Raw genomic sequence first — 24,645 nt, 5'->3', positions numbered from 1 at the left:
CCTTTCATCTCCTCACAGCCAGAGGATGATGCAGGGACTAGGTTTCCCTCATTGTACAGCTGAGGAAACTGAGACCTGGAAAATTTGAAATTACTCTAAGATGACAAAGCGAGCCGGAGAGCCAGGATTTAAACGTGGGTCTCTCTGACTCCACCGTGTCTAGCAAGAAGAAGATGGGGTCTCGAACCGAGGCCAGACAGTGCACTGGGTAGACAGCTTAAGCATAGATTCAGGGCAGAGCCTCTGAGCAAGAACCCAGAGGATGCTGGCTCTCAGAATGGCAAGAGGCATCATTTGTAAGAACTGGCACAAATCACTCAGGGCCTCGACTTTTTCCAATCCTGAAATCCCTCCCAGCCCTCCCAAGATATGCCGGAGGAATGACCAGGCTGTCACTAACAATTTAAAGGTAGATAAATCATTTGGTGAATGCCCCCCACCCCTGATTCCAGCAAAAAAAAGAGCCCTGCTGCCCACAATCAAAAAAGATGCACTGTTTGGCAAAGGCATCTGAACTGGCTAATCCCCCCCCGCCTTCTCAAGGTTATGGTGGAATCTGGGCGCCTTCAGAAAACGGGCCACCTGGTAGGACTCATCACGTCAACTTCCTTCATCTCAGTTCAAGCTTAAAAGGCCTCTTCACTGGGAAGCTCCCCAGTGAGGTTTTTCACGCACATCTGGAGACTTCCCACAATAGGCCTTTGAAGCGGCCTGAAGTATTCCAGGAAGTCTGCCTCACTGGGCTGAGGTTTAAAGAGCAGAAACTCACATTTATTTTTCTTTCCCGCCTTCTTTGACAAAACTCCCCCCAGTGGTTTGTGGGCATTTGCAAAGCAGCCCTGATTTGCAACTCACTACTTCTAGGGCTGCAGTCTTAAAGAGAAACAACAATGAAGCAAATTCAAAGGGAGCACTGGTACCAGAAAGATCTGTTTATGTGTTTGGCTCCTCCACCAGGCTCTGAATTCATGCTTTAGTCATCTTTGTAGCAGGAAGAAAGTGGACTCTGGACTCAAAGGGACTTGCTTCATTACTCAGCATTGGTGACATTCCGTCGAATCACTTAAACTCTCTGATCTGTGAAATGAGTTAATGGTGCCTGCCTTATGTGGAGCACTAAACGTTACATGAGGTGGGGGAGAAAATCACTTTGCACATTGTCCGACATGGACTTCATCGGATCTATGCTGTCCCTCTGCCAGGATCACCCTCCGTCGTATGGGCTAGAAGCTATTCATTCTTTACAAGTCAACTCACATGGTGGTTTCCTCCTCTGGTGGTTTCCTCCTCCCTCTTGCTTAGGTTAGTTTAGGTAGGTGTCTTCTATGCTTCAGTACCTCCCTATCCTCTAATCCGTAGTTTATTGTTATTTCCATTTAAGGTATATGCCCACCATACCCCCTACCGCCACTGTAATAATGACTGTAGACACATGGGATCTTCCTTTTTCACTGTTGTTATCTCCATACCAAGCACAGTGCCTAGTATATTGATGTGCTCAGTGAGTATCAACTGATTAATCAATGCATTTAACAAATATTTATTAAGCACCAACTCTGAGTCAGGTACTATTTTAGCTACTGAAGATACACCAGTGAATAAAACAGACATACCTCCTGCTTTCATAAGTTTACATCCTTGTAAGAGTATCAGGAAATACACTAAGGAAATACACAGAGAGACTTCCAGTTACAGCTCAACTGTGTAAAGGAGTTAGAAGTCATTACCCCCATTCCTATAACAAGAAGAGAGCTAACAAACTGAAAATCACTGATCTGTCTTGGATTGCTTGGAGAACTGAGGTTACAGAGCAAACCACCACCCTGAGATCTGGAGAAACAGGATAATTCTAGAGAGTTGCAGTTGAGATCTTCTTACCTAGAGCAGAAGCCACTGGAGCCACAAACTGGTAGGGACATTTAATTGATAATTTTGATAAAGTGCTGGGGGCTGAGCGTGGACTAGCATGAGACTGAGAAACTTCTGGGGCTTCAGTCTACTGGGAGGCCCACCCTTTCATGGGTTTTACCTCCAGGAAGCCTACCAGATTCTCACTGTAAAGAGGCAAGAATGATCCCCTACTGGCTCCAGCAGGAGTGAAAAAGAGGAAACACTGTGAAAATATGCCAGAGAGTTCTTTATAACAAAGGCCTACTTTTAAGGGGAAAAGGCTTAACCAGAGCCTTACCCCACCCAGGGGAAGGACACCCCTCCAACTCTAGCTCCTTCCAGTCTCCCTTTCTCACCTATAAGGGAGGAAAAAAGGTAAGAAACATTTGTGAAGGTCACAACCCAAGGACATAGGCCCAGGATTCAATCAAAAGATTCTAGGCTGTTTCCCTTCCCTACACCTTAAAATGATACAAACAGGGCTCCAGTGTAGTAATAGTGGATGACAACTGAAAGAGCTACAAGATGCAGGCTCTATTTAAGGAGGAGTTCTTGTGGAAGCCCAAAGACAGGGAAGCAATTTAAGCCTAAATTAGGCAAAGAAAAAAGGAAAAAAAAGAAGGAAAAAAAACTAAATAATAAAAAGCACAAATCAGTGAAATTGAACACAGGAAAACAATACAGAAAAAATCAATGAAACTGATTTTTCATTGAACAAATTGAACAATGTATAAAAAGAACTACACACCACAACCAAATAGAATTTATTCTCGGTATGCAAGGCTGGTTCAACATTTATAAAAATCAATCAGTGTAATTCACCACATAAACAGGTTAAAGAATAAAATTCATATAATCATATTAATAGATGCAGAAAAAGCATTTGATAAACTCCAACGCCTACTCATGATTAAAAACTCTCAGCAAACTTGGAATATATGGGACCATCCTCAATTTGATAAAGAACATCTACAAAAAAACTCTACAACCTCAATTTGATAAAGAACATTTACAAAAAACTCTACAGCTAATATCATACTTAATGAGAAAAAACTGAATGCTTTCCCCCTAAAGACTGGGAACAAGGCAAAGATGTCCTTTCTTACCACTCTTATTCAAGATTGTATTGCTCTTAGCTGGTGCAATAAGACAAGAAAAACAGATAAAAAAGCATACAGATTGAGAAGGACGAAATAAAACTATCTTTATTCTTAGATGACATGGCTATCTATGTAGGAAACCTCAAAGAATAAAAAAAATAAACAAAACACCTTTTTAAACTAGTAAGGGAACATAGTAAAATCACAAGATACAAGGTTAATATATAAAGTCAATTACATCCCACCAATTACTAGCAATGAAAAATTGGAGTTTGAAGTTAAAATCATTTACAATAGCATACTGTAAAAAACCAAAGTCCTTGGGTATAAATTTAACACAAAATGTATGGAATCTTTACATGGTAAAGTACATAACTCTAATGAAAGAAAAAGAATATTTAAGTAAATGGAGAGATATTCTATATTCATGGATTGGAAGATTCAATATTGTTAAGATGACAAATTTCCCCAACCTGATCAACAGATTCAACACAGTCCCAACTGAACACTCAGCAAGCTATCCATAAACAAAACAAAATGATTCTAAGACTTATATGGAAAGGCAAAATACTTATTAGTCACTATAATACTAAGGGAGAACAAAGTTAGAGGATGGACATAACCTGACTTCATGACTTACTATAAAGCTATAATAATCACAATAATGTGGTATTGGTGAAAGAACAGACAAATAGATCAATGGAACAGAAGAGTAAGCCCATAAGTAGACCCACACAAACACATTCAAATTGATCTTTGACAAAGGAGCAAAGTCGATTAACAGGATAAAGGGCAGTGTTTTCAACAAATGGTGTTGAAAAAACTGGACACACACATGCAAAAAAAAAAAATCTAGATACTGACATTACACCTTTCACAAAACTTAACTCAAAATGGATCATAAACCTAAATGTAAAACGTAAAACTGTAAAGTTCTAGAAGATAACACAGGAGAAAATCAAGGTGACCTTAGGTTTAATGACGAGTTTTTAGCTACAACATCAAAAGAACAATCCATGAAAGAAAAAAATGATAAGCTGGATCATTAAAATTTAAAAACTGCTCTGTGATAGACAATTTTAAGAGAATGAAGAGACAAGCCACAGACTTGGAGAAAATATTTGTAAAACATATATCTGAGAACTTATATCCAAAATATACAAAGAATACTTAAAATTCAACAATAATAAAGCAAGCAACCCAGTGAAAATATGAGCAAAAGATATGAACTTCACCAAAGAAGACAGACTGGTGGCAAATAATCATATGAAAAGATACTCAACATCATTTGCCATCAGGGAATTACAAATTAAAACAGTAATGATATTCCACTACATAACTATTAGAATAGACAAAATCTGCAAAACTGACAATGTCAACACTGACGTAGATGTGGAGTAATGGGAACTCTCATTCTTTGCTGGTGGAAATGCAAAATAATACAGCTACTTTGGAAGACAGTTTGGTAGTTTATAACACATCTAAACATGGTCTTAATATACAACCCAGCAATTGTGTTCCTAGGTATTTACCCAACTGATTTGAAGACTTAAGAACACACAAAAACCTGTATGCAAATGTTTATTCATAGTCACCCAAAACCAGTGGCAACCAGATGTCCTCCAGTGGGTGAATGGATAAACAAACTGGTACAACTATATAATTGAATATTATTACACAATAAAAAGAAATGAACTACCAAGTCACAATAAGACGTGGATGAATCTTAAATGCATATTACTAAGTGAGAGAAACCAGTCTGAAAAGGTTACCTATTCATGATCCCAATTACGTGACATTCTGGAAAAGGGAAAACTACTAGGGTAATGAAAAGATCTGTAGTTGCCAAGGGCTCAGGGAGAAGGGAGGGATGATTAAATAGGTGAAGCACAGGGGATTTTTTTGGGGGGTGCTGAAATTATTCTATATGATACTGTAATTGTGTATATACAACATTATGCATTTGTCAAAACCACTGAATGTTACAGCACAAAGACTGAACCTTAATGTATATACATATACAGATACATTATGTCAGATGGCGATAAGTACTAAGGAAACAAAATCAAGCAGGATAAGGGATAAAGAATGACAGGAGTAGACAAGGCAGTTTGTACAGGGTGGCAGGAATGGCATCTCTCTGATAAAATGATAGTTGAGCAAAGATCTGAAGGGGATGAGAGGATGAATCATGCAAATATCTAAGGAAGAGGATTCCATGGAGAGGGAACTGTACGTCTAAAAGCCCAGAGGTGGGAGTGCGTTTAGTATATGGACAGAGAGTGAAAGGGCCAGGATAGATGGAGCGGCCTGGGCACGAGGCGAAGAGCCAGGCCGGGCGGGCCTTCTAGGCAACAGTGAGGACCAAATAAATGAATCAATAAGTGAGATGAATGGAAACTGTTCATCTTGAAATTTATTTTAGGTACTCCAGCCTTTCAAAAAAAATTTAAATGAAGAGTCATCCTTTGCAATACACCTCCCTCCCCCAAGCATACACAAACATTTTATCATAACAATACCAAAATCTCTTAGCCTGCGATTGCTCCAACAAGACCCTCTAGTCCCGCCGAAGCAGTCTAAGGCATGTCATCTCCTTTCCAAAACAAAATTTCAGACTAGTTTCTAGAAAGGCAAAGTGAAATGAAGGCTTGAGGCCAACTTTTCACATAATTCGATTTAAAAAAAAAAAAAACAAAACTCACATATGCCTGAAATCTTTAGATAATGGAGAGAAAAGTGGATTTTCCTCTCTTCGTTATTAAGAGCAATTGGCTCAAACTCTCATTTCATTTTGGACATATAGGCACAACCCAGAGTCTGTAATTAGTTTCAAACCACCAAAGTAGAAACAGAATAAAATTTCAACTAACTGAAGGACCTTTTTTCCCTTGACATACTTGGCTTTCAATGGCTAGAGGCATAAGGCATGGATCCAAAAAGCAAGCTTATGACTGGGACTGATTTAAAAAAAACAAAATAACTTGCAAAGTATGCCTTGGGTGAGTCCAGTATAAGCTCCTTACCTGCTGCCTTCTCCCTCTCTAGTTCTAGTCCCATGTAAGGAGAGAAGATATCCTGAAGGATGACGAAATCCCCAATCATTGGAGGGCAGTCCCCACCAGGCTCATCACTGGAATGCTAAGATAGGCGCAGAGCTCTCACCTCTTTCAGAGGTTTGTACCAATAAGGATGAAATAAAAAACACATTCCTTTGTACTTCCTTTTAACCAGAAAGGTGGGTGCATAGATAAAGGCATTCGATTGCACGAGTATGAGAGTAAAATGTGGATCTCTCAATAGTGGGGAATTGATCTCAGAATATCTTGGTTGATTTATGGCTACACTCAATCACTGGCCACGTCTTTGGGGGAGTTAACCTTTATGAACCTCAGTTTCTTCATCTGTAAAATGACAATTACGATGTCTGCCTGCAAAGCCCTTATCAAGATGAAATATAAATAAGTTCATTTGTATCTTTTTGTTTTGGAACTTATTTACAAAACAGAAACAGATTCACAGACTTAGAGAATGAATTTATGGTTATGGGGGAGTGTAGCGGCAGTTAGATTGGGAATTTGGGATTGACATGTACACACTGCTATATTTGAAACAGGTAACCAACAAGGACTTACTGTAAAATATATATATATATATATATATATATATATATATATATATATATATATATATATACTTTCTAAGGTTAAAAAACTAAAATAATGAATATGTACTTGAAAAAAAAAGGTGAAATGAAGTATGTCCCTAAAATGCCTAGAACAGTGTCTGGCCTATAATAAGTGATTAACATGCATTCCTTCCTTTCATAAACATACATCCTATATTTGTACCTGGCATAGATTTGGCAAACAGCAGCCTCCTGATAAATGTCCGCTGAGTAAATAACTGTCTGAATGAACTATCTCCAGGGAGTCTTGAATGATACTTTATATAATGATACTTAATATAATGCTGATAGTAACTACCACTTACTGAGCACTCACTGCCGGTCAGGTGGTGTGATACATACTCACATACATCCTTTCACCGAATTCTTGTGACTACCCCATAAGATAGGCCTTCTTTTAGCTCCACTTTACAAACGAAGAGCTAAGATGGAACAATTTTCCTAGGATGACACAGCTAGCAAGCAGCAGAACTGGATTTTGAACCCGTATCCTTCTGATTTCAGGGGCCATGTCTTAACTGCTATAGCATCCTGGGCAGAATTTTAATGCACATTAAGAAAACAAACAACAACAACAAAAACAAACAAACAACAACAAAAGGCCTTTCGACTTCTTTTGTTAAGGAAGACTCAACTAGGGTGACTAAGTCTTCTTGCTGCTCCCAGAATAGCCCCATCTAGTTGGATTGGCAGCTACCAGGCCAGAAACAGGTGGGACCGGTATAGCTGCCAGTGACCAGCCCTTGAGAAAGTGGCTGAATAAGTTGTCCGGTCCTGTTCCCAGAAGCTGGTACAAATCTGATGGGGATGCCACTTGTGTGGGCTGGCATGGAGTGGGGGAGGAACCTCGGTGCTAGAGTCTTACCTTGAACAAAGAGGTAAAAGTGTCCAAAGGACAAAAACAAATTGTTCAGAGAAGGGGAGCTGGAGGTGTGGTACAGGGGCACAAGTCCTACAGGGGTGGGAAGCTAGAATCAAGGGCAATGGGTGTGGCCAGGAGCCAGGAGGTCAGGGTGTGAGGGTCTGGGTGGAGGATGGAGTGAAAGGTTCCACACAGCTGTGAGAAGTACCAGGCTGTGGCAGGAAGCCTTCTCAGTGGGAGGTCCCTGACCCTGTGGTGCAGAGGCAGGACTGTCAGCGTGCAGGTTACAGGATGACATAGAATAACCTTACCCCCAGAACACTCCTCGAGGTGAAACATGCCTTACAGACAGTGTGAAAATGACTAAGAGCATGGACTCTGGGGGCCAAACTGCCTGGGTTCAAAGCTTAGTTCCTCTATTTACCAGCTGTGTGACCACAGCCATGTTACTTAACCTCTCTGTGCCTCAGTCACCTCATCTATCCAAAGGGAATAACAATGCCCCTTATCTCATGGGGTTTCTATGAAGATTAAAAATATAGAGAAATGGCTAGAAGAGAACACAGATAGTGCTGGCACACAGAAGTATTTACATGTTACCTATTGCTCTTATTATTACCACCTCCCAGAGTTGATGGGAAGACATATGAGATGCTGTCTAACTCAAACAGCATATAATTCTTCCCTTTTCCCTCTTTCTTCACACAGTGCAACTTTAGCAGTAGAGCCAAGATGTGAACCTAAATCTTCAGACTCCAAGTCCTCTGTTCATCAAGCATGGCTGTCTAGTAGTAAGGTCTAAGCAGTGCTGGTCATGGCCCTCTGACTCCATAAATTTACCCTTCTCTTCTTGCCATGTCCTCTTCAGTCACCCCAAACCCTAGCTCTTGTGGCTCAATCCAAGGTGAACTAACAACTGCATATCACACTTGTGAGTCCATACTACCTCCTTCTTCCTGTCTTTCCCAGCTCTCATCCAGCCTGACTTCGTTGGCAGAGTAGTTCCTTTCATCATGGCATCTCCCACTCAAAAGCATTCCATGGCTCCCTAGTGCCTGTGATGGGAGGTATCATAGTGGTCCAGGTGTAGAGCATCTAATTCCTGGTGTTCTCCATCTGAGTCCACGAGCAATTGATAATAGATTATAGCATCAGAGAAAGCAAGAACAATTTAACCAGCAGAGCCTAAGATTATACTGTATGGGCATATCTAAAACCCCACCTGCAAGCACGTGTATCCACAGAAGAAAAGTAACAACAAAAAGCCCTGTGCTCTTGAACTAGGCCTGTGGAATAGTTCTAATTTTCCCACTAACATTTGATTGCTACAATCTAAGCCTCAAATATTCTCACCTGCGAAATAGGACAATACCTATATCACTGCAGGGTTGGTGGGGTTAAAGGAGAGTATGAATCTAGAGTGCCTGGGTCAGCAATCCTGCACCTAAGTGTTATCATAATTAGCACTACTATTATTCTAAGGCCCTCTCTCTGGCCTTCAAAGTCAAACACAACCTGTTCCCTATTTACTCATTCTGATTTGCCAGAGTTCTCTGGGATTTGCTGGGCCTGTCCCTTTGAGACATTTCCATTTCTATGTCTTCTCTCTGTGGTTCCTTTCCTCACTCCCATGATACTCAAATCTGAGATTCTCTTTTTAAGATCCTGCCCCACGTTAGAGGCCCAGCTCACATTGAACCGCCTCCTGGAAACCGTCCCTGCCTGCACCCCACACCCCCGGTCCATCCTCTTGTCCCAGCTCCCTGAATTCACACCCACGCACGATCTGTACTAAATAACTTAACTTTAAAAATGCCTGCTGTTGTTCCAATATTTTACACTATTTTCTCACCCCAATTAGATTGTAATCCTTTCTCGAGTAACTGTCGAGATTTTTTCTCTAATGTTAGTTTTCAGCATTAAATAAACGTTCCCAAAGCTCCTAGCAACGTTTCCTCTGAGCGTTAACAAATGAAGTGTAAAAACTCCTGAGAGTTCAGAGGTCGGGAGTGGTTTCTACATCTTTTAAATGAAGATAATGATACCGACCTCACAGGGTTGTTTGATGCATTGAGATAATGGGTATAAAATTGCCCAGAAGTCTGCAGAATTGAAAACATAATCTGGCAGAAGAGAAGGAAAAGGCAATAGAAATTGATATGAAGCTGCAAAAGGAGGCAGAAGGAAAAGGAGAACCGTGGGGGAATGCAAAGGATTGCTTAAGCAAACAGATGTGTCAGGCATCTCCTATGCGTCAGGCACTGCACTGGGCAATTCATGTATATTATTATACACGTAGGATACTGGTGAAGGTCACAAGTTCTGGAGTCAGGATACTGGGTTCTAATCCTAGGTCTATCTGTCACCAGCTGTAAGACCTCAGTTAAGCTATTTAAAATGTCTATGGTTGGACTTCACTGGTGGTCCAGTGGTTAAGACGCTGCACTTCCAATGCAGAGGGTGTGGGTTTGATTCCTGGTCGGGGAGCTAAGATTCCACATGCTATGGGGCACAGCCCCCCCAAAATGCCTATGGTTTATTTTCTTCATCTTTCAATTGGGATAATTTAAAGCAGGGGTTGGCAAATTTGTTTCTGTACAAAGCCAGATAGTAGATATTTTAGATCTGGTTGGACATACAGTTTCTGTTTCGACTACTCAGCCTTGGAGCTATAGCATGAAAGTAGCCACAGAGTAGACACGAACAGATGGGCATAACTGTGTTCCAGTAAAATATTATTTGCACAAATGGGCAGTGGGCAAAAATTGGCCCATGGGGAGCAGTTTGCCAACCTCTAATACAGACTTTACCTTATACGGTCTACGGAGGATGGAAGAGTTAATACAGTTCATGCTCTTAGAACAGTGCCTTACGCACCGTAATTGCTCAACAAATGTTAGCTGTTGTTACGATAATGAACCCATGGGAAGAGGTGTTAGTATGGCCTCTTATAGGGAAGAAAACTAAATCTCGGAAATAACTGGATAACTTCTTCAAAAACTGACACCATCTACTAGTGGCAGAGTAAGACTCAAAGCACAGGCTGGTTGGTCTTTAAAGTCTATAATTTTTCCACTGTAATTTTGTCAACTTCACGGATCTTCAGAACCAAGACCTTATTTCACAGATCCAAATAGAACCTATAACTCTGATCCTTTATCTCCAAGTGTTTTGGGACGTGACTCAAACACTGCTGACACACAGAACGATGAAATCAGGCCTGGGATCCAAATGAGCATTTCAGGCAAGCCCTTGTCTTTATATCCCTTGAGTCCTGATCCAAGGCAGTGGGGAACAGGTGTGGAATCTACATTCGCCCCCCTCTTGGGTACTCACACATTTGCAGCCTTCGCCGGCCTTGCCGTCGGTTTCCTATGACACCAATGGATCAGCTGCCTTTGGGGAGCCCTAATTAAGTGCACAAATAGGGCAGCCTTCCCAAATCTCACATTAGTTCTGCTTTGGAATGCCAGAATTTTCTACCATGGAAAAATGCTTCATGCCCTGACTCTTAACAAACCCACAAGTTCAAATGCATTTTTGGGGGGGACAAGAATCCCAGGCTGTTATGTGAGAAGGCAAGCAAAGAAAGGGCTTTTCTTGAAAGAGGGAAACAAAGGGCATCCAGAAATGTCACAAAAATGCCCTGCAAACGCTCCAGCTTGCCTCGAGCTGTTCTTTGTCTGAAGAACTTCAAAGTGATTTATGTCTCTTTTTCCTCGGGTCAGTGATTGGCTTCTTAAACCTGAGACTCTGAAGCAGGTATTGTCAAAGATTTCTTTCCCTATGGATAAAAAGAAATCCACATGGGATAAAAAGCAAAAGTAATCCCAATTAAACGGCACAGACTTTGTGCATTTCAGAACTGTACCCCTCTGTGACGTGTTATTTCTCTCTTGTCCTCCTCTTCCCCTTCTTCCTCCTTCTTGCTTCTCACCCCAAAGCCCAGTCTACCAACGCCTATTCTAGGGAAAGCCTCTCTGGTTCTGTAACTGAGAAGAGACCATAATGGTTGGTTTGGAGCATGTGGGTTTAACAGCAATTAGCTGTCTGCTTTATCTTTAATTCCACATCTTCTGGAGCAAAATCATTTAGGCTACAGACCCCAAAAAGCATTGCATGTTGTCTATGCCCAGAGTTCAGTGGACCATTGTGTTGACATATTTTCCCTCATCAAAGGATTGAAAGTGGGTTGGCCTTCGACTTGATACAAAAAAATACAATGGTGGGAGCCGCTGGGCTGGGAGTCACACAGATTTACCACCACAAGGGGATCTTCCAGGCCCCAGGCTGTCAACCAGCCCAGGCCTCTGGCAGGACAAATGCAGCCCTTCAACTGGCCACCATGGGTTCCTGCCCAGGGAAACAGCAGCCTCTGTGGGGCTTGTTGCCTCAGGAGAGGTGAAGGAGCCTTTAATAAGGGTAGCCATAGTTTATTATCCCAATAAATTCTCCTTTGAGTCCTGGACAGTTTAATGATCGATTATTAATAATTAGACCAGGACATAAGACATAGGCTGGGTCTGTCCTTGGGTGTGTTATCACCTCTCCAATTTACTTCTGTGGAGCTCCTGATGGTTGGCAAATTTGCAGAAATGATCTCTCAAGGGTCATAGGGAACTGGGAGTTTCAGACTTTGAATTTTGATTTTGATGCCCTTATTCTGTGTTGCCTCTTCTCACAGACTCCACCAGAGTTTAGACTTCACAAAAGCAAAGATGTACCTAGAAAATACTGAAATATACCACAATTACTAACTGTATGCCTTTCTGATGGCAGCAGCTGGGAAAAGGCTCCATTCCCCAACAATCAGGAAGGGCTTTCTCCTCGAAAGCCTCAGCTCAGGAGTTTCCAATCTCTGGACCAATACAATCTCCAAACCTTTTGGAGACCTACAAAGAATTGTCAGCGTCTTATTTTGCCAAACAAGAACCTTTAAAAAAAAAAACACCAAAAAACCTACTCAACGTTTACTCTGACCATGATGTCATAACAAAAAAGCTTTTAACATCAAAGCAAAAAAAAAAAAAAAAGTTATCGTGATCTCAGAATACAGGGAAATCATTTAAATTGTTTACATACAGCTTTGTTAAAAACTCGACATACTACCCTTATTTCTTCATTTCCTCTGTACTAGTGAAACTCTGCTAAGGACCTGCAGTAAGGGCAAACTTCACGGGTATGTCACCTGTGTAGTCATCCAGGGTCCCACGCCAGGAAGGCTCAAGCTTGGGGTTTAGTGATCTGCAGTCCCTGTTTTGAAATTCTTAATTTTATCTTTGAATGTGTACTTTGCGGACGAAGGCTGATGGGACAGCAGAGCACGTGCTGGATGTGGGGCCTTTCCCTGTCCAGGACCAGCCTGCTCCCTGCCTGGCACCTTACCCCATTTCTCCACTGCTGACCATGCACTCCTGGGGTGATGACAGGGTGGCATGGGGTGGCAGGAGTGTAGGGACAAGCACAGCTGCGGGGAGAGCCAGGCCAGGTTGTGAGCCTGCAGTGTCTCAGGGCCGGGCAAGCAGTGTCTCTCCCCGCCACTCCCCACTGCCACGGAGGGTTGGGTAGGCAACTGGGAAGCTGGAAACCCTTGGGGGGTCACCTGTCAGCCATGAGTGACTTCCCTGCCCCCGGCCAGGGGCCCACATTTTCATTTGGTACCAGATCCCATAAATTACACAGTTGGTTCTGCCTGTGGTAGCCCTCTGATGACATCTGAGAACTACTGGACTAGCTGAGAGATCCTTGCCCCTAAAGAGCCCCTCCACTCCCCTCCTTGTAAGAAGATTCTGTGAGTAATGGCTGTGCTCCCCAGACTTCCTCGTGGAAGGCGAGTTTCCCCAGAGGCTAAGCACCCGCCTGTTAGGAGCCATTTCATGCTTGGCCTGGACTGGGTGCTAACTGTCATCCTCATCATCCTGCACGGGTAGGTGGCTCTTCACAGTTCAGAAAGCACTTTTCCACTGTGTGTGTGCGCACTTGTGTGCGTGTGTACACACACACTTTCTTTTTTTTTTTTTTTTGCGGTACGCGGGCCTCTCACTGCTGTGGCCTCTCCCGTTGCGGAGCACAGGCTCCGGACGCGCAGGCTTAGCGGCCATGGCTCACGGGCCCAGCCGCTCCGTGGCGTGTGGGATCCTCCCGGACCGGGGCGCGAACCCGTATCCCCTGCATCGGCAGGTGGACTCTCAACCACTGCGCCACCAGGGCAGCCCTCCACACACACTTTAATCTCACTTTCTGTAGCTTGGTGAACTTGAAAGAGCTTATACTTTGGATTTTCACACAAGTCTAGGTTCAAGTCCCAACTCTCTCACTTTCTGGCTGTGTGGCTTTGAACAAGTGATTTGCCTTCCTAACTTCTTGCTCCTGTTTGCAAGAGGAGATGATAACATCTACCTACCTCACAGAGCCTCAGTTACAGATTAAATGTGGTTATAATCCAGCATGTTCCCAGGTGATCAATTAACATTCATCCCTTTCCTCTTCCTGGCCTGCCTCTGGAGATGTGGAATGATACTTGGGGAGGCCACATCTCACCTGGGAAACCCCCAAGAGGGGCTGAGCCAGGCATCCTCCTGGTCTGTGGGCCTGTCCATTGTTCAAGAGGCAGCACTGCCACAGCAGGAAAAAACCCTGGACAGGGGAGCAGGAATGACTCTGCAAACCCGAGAAGCTGCTTCTCAAGGATCTAGATTTGGGCTCACAGGACTAGTTAGTTTTGGCAGGTGAGACGAAACACTGAAATGAGGGAACAGATGTAGAGGGCAAGGTAGAAAGTATCAAGGACAAACACAACCTCCCTCCCACCTCTCCCACCTTCCAGCCCTGCCCTTTGGAGAGGCTGGCAGGAATTTTGCACCTGTGTTGGAAAGGTTCAGGAGGGCAGCGTTAGACGTGTTTTAGATTAAGAATCAGGAGGCCTGGATTCCAGTCGCAGGTTTTCTCTCTATAACCTTGGGAATGTCACCTCCCACTGGGAACCAAATGTCTCCAACTTTTAAATGCACTAGACTAGAGGACTTGTTCAGTTGATTCCAGCTTTGATACTTTACGTTTAATTAGAGAAAGGATAGCTATAAAAACATATTCTGTAACGAGCTGGGACAGGCCCTCTGAACTAGGATGGGCCCCTTCCAAGCAGTGGCGTTAGGATAGGCCTGGCCCTAGTCCAGGGATGCTGGTTTCCCGGGCAGGCCATTTGTTGAGACTTCATAATGGCTGGTCACCTGATGACTCTTGCATCTCTACTCACACCCAAGGCACCTTGTTCGAATGGGCTGTGACTGACTTGGTGAACAGTAACAGACTCAGACATTTTCACGCGAAGCGTTTCGACAGTCATCTCCAAACAGAAAGAGCACAGTGGGCTGTTGTGACGAGAATTCTGGGGAGTACTGTTTATGGCTGTGTTTTTGTTTACCCTTGGCCTAGTACACAGGGTACAGCTGAAAATGGCCTCAGCTGAAAACACTCTCTTTCCTGTCAGGGCAAACTTTCCAAACTTTTACATGCAGGCTGTCAGCTCCAGGCCCACTGCCCCTGTCTCCACCTCCTCTGCTCTCCCAGAGAAACAGGGGCCCCCCAGCCCCATCCTGCTTGGCCTCTGAGCTGCTCCCAACAGAGGCGGGTTAGATACTGACAGCGTAGCTTTAGGGATTTGGAGCCAGATGGTTCTGGGCACAAATCCCCGCTCCTCCACTTGTTAGTTGTGTGATCTTACGCAAGTCACTTGCATTTTCTCACCCTCAGTTTCACCAGGTGAAAACTGGAAATAACAGAACCTACCCAATAGGACTGCTTTAAGAATTAAAAGGAAATATATCATTGCAGATAAATCTTGAGGGACATCCTTAATTGTGTTTTTTTTTCTCTCTACCTCAATCATTTTGGTTGATCCGTAAAAACCAGGCTTCTGCCTCAGTTTCCCTTCTTGAGTTTTGATCCTCTTTCCTACCTTGTGCTCCAAACCCAGCAGAATGGACTGGGCAGGGGCTCTGGCTGTGATGCCATTTCTCCTACCCAGGGACTCCTGACTGCAGACGAGAATCTTCCCATTGATGGGCAGGAGATATGAGGAACAATAACTGTTAATTTTATTAAGCATTTCCTATGTTCCTGGTTTACCATCATTTCCTCTTCATAACAAGCCTACAAGCCTAGAGGTAGGCCCCACTATCAATCCTATTTAACAGATCAGGAAGCTGAATGCCAAAAAGGTTTAGGTCCAAGGTCACAGGGCCAAGGGTAGTGGAGGCTGAATTCCAATCCAGTGTGTCTGACTCCAGAACCTTCTCTTTTAATCACCAGCCTCTCTGCTTTTGAGTTGTAGGTATTCCCTGCATATTCATTCCTGTCTTTTTCAATAACCATCACCACAGTAGCCACCAATAATTGAAGCCCTATAATCATGACATACATTATCCCATTTGACTTTCCCAGCAATCCTATGAAATAGCTATTTTCATACCCATTTTACAAATGAGAGAGCTGAGGTCAGAATAAGTACATTATCCAAAGTCAACTGGCTGTGAAAGGAGGAGCCAGGATTCAGATACTGTATATGATTTCTTTGTAGCTCCTTGATCACTGTACTATATGCCAAGGGCTTTATAAGTATCAACTCTCATAACAGCCCTATGAGGTAGGTCATACCAGTATTTCCACTTTACAGATAGGGAAATTGAGGTAGAGAGAGATGAAGACATTTGTTCCAGGCTTCACAAGTAAGAGTGGCAGAGCTGGATTTTGAACCCAGGCAGTCTGGCTCAAGTGTCTGGGCTCCCAACTTCGAGTGTTGTGTTGCTATAAGTGAAGGATGCCAGGCAAGGGGAGGGGAAGAGATTTCAAAGGAGAGGGAATTGTGCCCGCACAAGCAGGAGGCTCAGTGAGTCCAGGAACGACAAAAGCTCTCCACCCACATGGACTGCAGTAGTCCCCCAGAGCCCTGGCTTCTCTCCGCCAAGAGGGGTCGGCCACCCTGGAGAATTTTCCAGCATTGAGCAATGGTGTAGGTGTTTAGTTTCCCTTAGGCCCACAGAGATGCATCATGAGGAAATTGCCTCAGACTCTTGGGCAAGCTGTGACTCCACGATTCAGCTACAAAATCCTCAGAAGAGATGAAAGTCAACAGTCTTAAGTGACCAGTTACATTTACATGTGTGGGGGGAGAAAAAGACCTTTTATCAGGAGGGGCAGAAACAAACATGTATTGAGTAGGCTGAGACATGGGAGATGTTAAACCTCACAGTAACCCTTTGAAATTGTGATTTGCCCCGTTTTACAGAGACATAAACTAAGGCTCAGAGCAGCAAAGTGATGTCCCCAAATCAAGTGGTAAGTACAGGAGCCTGGATATGGTCCAAGGTCCATATATATGACTTCAGGCTGCCCGCTCCTAGTTAGTTCCCTGCTGCCTCTCATTTGCCTAGGACCGATCCACATGGTTTCAAAATTTCCCCATAATTAATGGTGAAATTACCAAGAATGTCTGCAAAAACAGAGACCATTCTGCTAACCCGGGGTGTTGTAGTCTAAAATGTTATTATTCTGAAAAACACAGCTCCAGGAAAAGAAACAGTTTACAGGGAAAGTTTCCAAGAAATCTTGAAGCCATAAAGAAGGAGATTCACAGATGTGTGTATATGAAAATTTAAAACTCCTGTATAAGACACGGTAAGCAAAGGTGGATGTTGAAGGTCTTATTACAAGAAAGTCTTCAAGATAAATGACAAAGGACTGATGCACAGAGCACACGAAGAACCTCTCCAAATCCCCGAGGGAAAGACCTACGACCCTGGAGGAAAATGAAGAGAGGATGTTAATAGGCCATTAACAGAAGACAGAAATTAAGAGACTGAAGATATAAAGAAAATGTTCATTCTCACTAGCAACAGGGCAGAGGCAAAGGAAAAGAACAATGAGCAGTCATTTTCTGCCCGAGAAATGGGCAAAAATGTTAAAACGATTGACAATGTGCAGTGTTGGCAAAGGAACAGGGGCACTGTTGGCAGGAATACAAATTGGGACAGCCTCTTTGGAGGACATTTTGGCCACAGCTAACATAATTTCAAAGGCATAAATCCCTCCAGTAGAAATTCCACTTTTTTGTATCTCTCCAAGAGAACTTTTCATACTTGTGTATAAAGAACCATACCCAGGATGATCCTTTGATTGCTGTTTGCAAAAGCCAGATACTAGAAACTACCTACATGTCTATCAACAGGACATTGGTTAAATCATTTTTTATATGTGCTGACTGTGGAATTACTACCAACATGTAACAGACATGCGGTGGCTCTATATGCACTGACATACTCCAAATATCTAATAAGTGAAAAAAAACCTTGCAGAACAGTTTTACTCTATGACCCTACATACACATATATGTCTATGAATGCCTTAAAAAGCTTAGAAAGACATATAAAATGGACAATAGCGATTACCTTTGGGATCAGGAGAGGTTTGTGCCTTTCCCGTTTACTCTTTGATGTTTGAGTTTTTACAATGTAAGTCGATTTCCATCATTTTTCTGTTATCTAAAGAGGAGCGGGTCAGCCACAGAGACAGAGACACTTGCCTTGTGTTCTGGGTTATGTCCTGTTCATCCAGCAATACTCTGACCCAGGGCTGAGTCTCCCTCCTCTGCTGATGCAACCAGAAAGCAGCTCCTTCAGAAGCTGCCCTCCCCTATTCTCTCCCTCTCATTTCCAAAGGGGCTCACGCATCTCAACACATGCACATTATACACATTCCTCTCAGGCACAGACTCACTCAGAATAGCTACTGCGTAGGTTAGTTCACCACCTGAGAACTTTTGAATCATGGACCGATTCTTGTTACCTTGATAAAACTCGTACACAGTCACACGCCGAAACAACTACAACAGCAATAACGAACTGTCAGGCTCCCTTAGCACAAGCCTTGATTTAAACCATGGGTCCAATGGGCACACACTGGATGTAGAGCTCCTTAAATAATAGCTCTGCTAGCTTAAAACGTATCAGATGTTCCTTTAGCCTTAGCTCGCCCAAGACATAAACTATGTGTTCGGGGGAAAGCAAAGTCAAATGACTCATGACAGAGTTTGTTTTTAGTATGAATTATTTTTTCTGGCTCCTTGCTTTTAAAGACGGATCCTTTTCAGATGGGTTGACCCAAGGGCTGCTGGGAGCTGGGCTCTCGAGCCTAGTGGTCCCCCCTCTTTTGAAAGCTGGTAGTGGATGTCCTGGGAAGGAGAGCTGATTTCCCATATGATCACTCCCATGATGCACTGCTGCTTTTTCCCTTCAAAACAAGCCAGGAGATGGTGGCCTGGGTGAAGTGGGGGAAAGGGCACTGGATTTGGAGTCTGGGAGACCTGAGCTCTGATTCCAACTGTGCCATTTACAAATTGTATGCTGCAGGGAATGTCACATGACTTCTCTGGTCTCTGGGCTGCAGTCTGAAAAGAATTCTGAGGAGAATAAGCATCGCTCTGGATTGCGGTGGGGACTCAATGAGGTAACCTAGGGAAAGCATGTGCCTCACAGGAGGCACTGGACTGGACTCCTCAGGGCAGAGGTGTCCTGTATACCTCAGGATCCTTCCTGCTTGCCTGAGAACAGGTCAGAAAACATTTGAGGAAGGAAGGCAGCAATGCATGGTGCACTATGATGAGCCAGGCACTGTGCTAACTGCTTTATATGAATTATCTCATTCATCTTTACAAATAACCCTATAGGTTATTTGCTATCCACACTGAGGCACAGAGAGATTAAGAAACCTGACCAAGGCCACACAGGTGCTTAGTGGAGGGGCTGAGATCTGAATGCTTATGATATGGCTTTAGAGCAGGAAGGGGAGAGGGAAAATGGGCAGACCAGAGGATCCCTGTGTGGACTCTAAGAAAAGGCTACATCAGGAATACCTAGCTCTTGGATCACTGCAGAAGAACAGACACAGGGGAAGGAGGAGGCCATCAGGAATGTGGTCATTCATGGCTCTGCAGGAACACAGGTGGTGGACAGCCAGAACCCACCCATGAGTGTGGCAGATTAGGACAGCTTCTTAGGGTGCTTTGGGCCAAGAGATGCCCAGGCTTCTGGGGGAGCGAGTACCCCAGGACAGGGCTGGTGCCCATACACATTCACTCCCTCCCTCTCTTCATCAGGTAGAGTAAGATGAACACAGAATTCCAGAGCTGGAAGGGACCTTAGCCACTGCCTGGCACCACTCCACTGTACAGGTTAGAGACCAGTGCCGCAACCACGAGTAGAGCGAAGACCAGAAGCCAGGTCCCTACTTTTCAAGCCAGCAATTAGCTCTGGGGTCTCGAACACGAACAGCCACTCTCCCTTCTTGAGATTATGACTTCGTTTTTCAACCATTTATCCATCCCATAGTTCTCATCCAAGCAATGCTCAGGAAAGACAAGAATGCTGGCCATTGGGCTTTGGATATGTCCAGTCCCCAGGTTAAAATGACTGCTTAGCTCGCTTTCCCAATAAATCCCTGAATAACCTACTAGGCAAGCAGCCTTTTGATAATGAAACGGGTCTTCATAAGAGTCTGCCTACAGGGAAATGATGGGCAGAATCTGGAACAGTGATTTATCAAGGTGAACTAACAAAATGCTTTTCGGCTTTATACTTCTGTCTTATGAGCTGCCGCTACAAGACAAAAGCATTAATTTGTTCATTCGTTTATTCACTCAAATTCACATTTTCATCCAATACCTACTGAGTTGACCTTTAGGTCTGTGAATCCTTTGTTCCCAAGATCTAGAATTCTGTACACCCTCCTCCCATCTCAGACCCTCAACACACACACACACACACACACACACACACACACACACACACACACACACACACCTTTGTTCAGTTAACACTTCCAAGTCATGAATCCACTGTCACTCCTTTGGAGCGTTTTCTCTGCCTCCTGAAGGCTGGGTGAGGTACATCACCTAAGACAGCACACAGCCAACTCTAGTACAGCTGTCTGTTTTACTGTATTTCTCCCCTGCAAGATTCTAAGAAACCTGAGAACAAGGACTGCCTCCCTGGTCTTTTTGCTTTTCTTCAGATACATTCAGTTCATTCCCATCTCAGGGCCTTTGTACTCCCTGTGCTCTCTGCCATTCCAGTCTCAGCTCAAACATCCTTCCTCAGGAGGGCCTTTCCCACCTCTCACACAGCCAGTCCTTCCCACCTCATCTGCCTGGTCTCTCTTTGTTCCCTTACGTTGCTTTACTTTCTCTCACAGCATTTTCATTCATTTATTTATTTATTGGCTACCTGAAATCGTATTATTTATGGTGGTTACTTGTTCCTGGAATTACTTGTTACTGGACACCTCCCAGTGGGAATATAAGCTCTGTGAGGGCAGACAGTGATTTTTCAATAGATAAAGCTGGAGGCACACAGTGAGGAGAAGCAGACAGGTATCAAAGGGTGAAGGGAAGCACAAGCTTCCAAAGGGAAAGCTGGTTAATGGGACAAAGAAAAGTGACCAAAACTGACTCCCAAAGTGCAAGAAAGAACTAATAATGTTAACTCTTTTATTGCACACTAACTATGGCGGGCTCATACATTACCTTGTTGAAGTTTCCCCTTTGGGAATGCATAAGCATTCTGTAAACATATGTGAAACGGGAATACTTTCAGCCCAGTTCCATGATATTGTTGTGGTGATTAAATACGTTAATTCATGTAAAGTGCTTTGAACAGTGCTTGGCATGTAGAAAGCATCAACACATGTTGCCTAAAATCATCGTCATTGTCATCATCATCTACAAAGAGATATGACACATAGGTAATACCTGCTTATAAGAATTTTATGTACTGCTATGCACTATATTTACTTTTTAAAATGAATCATAGAACGTCTACAGTGTACGAAGTTAAACACATGTTCCTTATTTTGAATTTAATATGGTGCAAAAAAGTTTTATAAGAGTTACTTATCAGCATTTATATAATCAAAGAATTGTATTATTATTATTATTTTTTTTGCGGTACGTGGGCCTCTCACCGTTGTGGCCTCTCCCGTTGTGGAGCACAGGCTCCGACGCGCAGGCTCAGCGGACATGGCTCACGGGCCCAGCCGCTCAGCGGCATGTGGGATCGTCCCGGACCGGGGCACGAACCTGTGTCCCATGGATCGGCAGGCGGACTCTCAACCACTGCGCCACCAGGGAAGCCCTGTATTATGTTTTTAATAAACACATTTGTGATAGTTTTCAATCAGGTTTTAAAAAGCCTTAAGATGTAAACATAAAGAACCATGTAAGAACCCAGAAACTAGAAGAAACGATAATGAAACATTAGTGGAAAGAATAAATAGGCTGAAATAAAACTTTGTAAGGACTAATACAGAGAACAATGAAGAGAGAAAACAGGAGAACATTTGGAGATGTGAGAGGAAAGTAATTACTACAAGAGAGCAAATCAAAGCACCACATGCAAGAATCATTTCACTGCAATCTCTACAGGAAATGCCTATCAGGAGGATGAAAACAGCAAGAAAACTACTGAAAACAAGAACAAGAGTTAAACATGTTAAATAAATGCAATGATGTTTTATTAATAGTTTAAAAATATCTGCTAGAACAGAATATTTTACTCCAAGTTTGGCTAGTTCTTTATAAAAAGAACTCTTTTTAGTTATAGCTCTTTTTGGTTTGCCGCCAGATTGGAAACCTGGTGGGTGGAACTAGCAACCTATCTCGTCAGGCTACTACTGCCTTCTCTCTTCTTCAACCCCAAGACCCACAAGCCTTTTGTCAGTGCATCTCAAAGAGCAGGGGCATTGCTTTTTTAAAAGGTACTGAGAACATTTTAGCAGCACATTCAATGTTCCCCAGAACCCCTAGGTGGCGCTATTGCAAAACTAACAGAAGTCTGAATCATCGCAAGAAAAAATAATGAACATAGTACATTTAGTACAAAACACTAAAAGCAATAACAACTCAAAAGGCAGACACCATTTGTTACAGAAACTACAAACAATTTAGTATCTCTAAGACATTTATTAATTTCCTTTTAAATTCAGAGGCTCACCCCACGAAGAAGAGACATTTCGTTTTTCGGCCAGAAAAAAAAAAAAACAACAAACAACTCAGGGTTGTTCTCTTTCTAAAACATTTACATTTAAGGGCCCAGTGAAAACGATGCTGAAAGTCTGTGGTATATATTGTTTTATGATCAAAATTGGCTTGATAGCACAAAAGAACTAGCACTCAGAGTAAAAATGTAAGACAGTGACTGAGTGTTGGCTTGGGGAAAACATACAGTTATGTTAGTTTGACAGTCAACCAAAAGCCATAATATTATTAAATATATTTAAACATGGTTTTCATTTAGATTTGGCATCTTGACTAATGGGGATGTATTAAATAATACCTGGCTGCTAAGAATATATATATTTAGGAATCAGTGCCACATAAAACGCACATGTACTATTCAGTCTCATTGTTATTTAAGGCTTCTCTTCTGTTCTCTTGGCTGTGGGCACACACATATTAAAAATTAAGTACACACTCAGTGTATGCTCGACCCTTTTAAAAGGCTTTCTTTTTAAACAGAAACATGCAACGGAAAGTGAACTCAACTCTAGTGAAAGGTAATGGATGCAATCCCTTTGGGGACAGCTGTCTGATTTATCAAAAGAAAGAAGAGGGGAGGGTCAAAAGCCAGGAAAAAAAATTCCTGAGTGGTCAGCAAGGAGGAGTGCTCAGAGAGGAGTCAAAATCAGTTTCTATACCCCAGGATTCCTTCTTTGCCAGCCTTGAGAGGTCGAATGAATGGTACCTTTTATCATGAGGCCATGGGGGTATCGGAGTGGGAAGAGAGTATCTTAAGATATGGGGTTGTATTAGTGGCCAAATAAACACAGGCAAATGTTGAGTGATTCCCAATGCATTAAAGAAACACTTTTTCTTTTTTTTAAACGAGGGGGGACATCTGTAGATTTCTGGGCATTATGCTAGGTGCTGTTCAAGGGTGGGAGTTGCGGGAACAGGGATGGTTAAGGCAAGCTGGGGAGACAGCAAATGTTAATGATGCAAAGAGTCCAGGGCCATAATAGAGTTCTACTCTGTTCTGGATGAAAAGGTAATGTATCTGACATACAGATGCTGCATAATAGATGAGCATCATCTCCCCCTAAAGTCCTCAGCCTAGAACAAGACATCTCAATGGCCAAAATGTCAGATAACATCACATCCCATCTCTGAACAACCCAGCGGACGGGGTCACTGTATTATTATTTTTTAATTTGAGAAACTAAAATATAGTATCCAGAAAATAATATCTCACCACTCAGAAGGAGAAAAAAAGCAAGCTTTTTTTTTTTTTTTTTAAATTTGGATACAGGTATTATTCTGTCCATTCACAGATAATAGAAATGAGGCTTTGAGAGCTTAATCGTATTATCCAACATCCTAGATTTAGTAAGTTACAGAGGTTAGACTGGAACGCAAGCCTATTCTTCTTGAAAATCCACTTTTGAAACCACTAACCCCACTGCCCCACTGCTCTTCTACGGCTGACTGAAGACTTGCGGTGGAAGCAATGAAGGAAATTGGGGGTGAGGGTGGGGGCATGCAGCATGCAATCTCATTTCTCTCCCTTGTCACCTACTTAGAAAAGACTGGGAGAAGGGGGTTTCAGTTCTTTTCCGACATCGCTTTTCACTGCTGCTGTCATCCCCAACGGGGATATTGGGCTGGCCAAAAAGTTTGTTCGGGCTTTTCCATTTGAATGAACTTTTTGGCCAACCCCATATTTCCCCACTGGAGAGAAGTCACTAAAATATTAAGCGTGCCAAAGTCTTCACGGTGATGATAGGTACAAATGGGGACCACAGAGAACAGGCTGTGTCGCATCAAGGAAACAACCAGGAAGGGAGGAAATTCTGACACGTGCGCCTATGGATATGACCCTTGAGGACATTATGCTAAGTGAAATAAGCCAGTCACAAAAAAAGACAAACACTGGGCTTCCCTGGTGGCACAGTGGTTGAGAGTCCGCCTGCCGATGCAGGGGACACGGGTTCGTGCCCCGGTCCGGGAGGATCCCACATGCCGCGGAGCGGCTGCGCCCATGAGCCATGGTCACTGAACC

General features: G+C 43.1%; 1 protein-coding gene across 12 annotated transcripts in view; it reads right to left on the bottom strand.

The window, feature by feature from the left end:
- The window catches only part of FGGY (FGGY carbohydrate kinase domain containing), a 413,817-nt gene that overhangs the window by 32,064 nt on the left and 357,108 nt on the right, over window positions 1-24,645 (bottom strand). The window lies entirely within an intron of this gene.

Source organism: Pseudorca crassidens, chromosome 2 (genome assembly GCF_039906515.1).
Source record: "Pseudorca crassidens isolate mPseCra1 chromosome 2, mPseCra1.hap1, whole genome shotgun sequence".
Classification (NCBI taxonomy): Eukaryota; Metazoa; Chordata; class Mammalia; order Artiodactyla; family Delphinidae; genus Pseudorca; species Pseudorca crassidens.
Note: the sequence above shows the minus strand (reverse complement) of the source record. Positions and strands in the feature narration are given on the sequence as shown.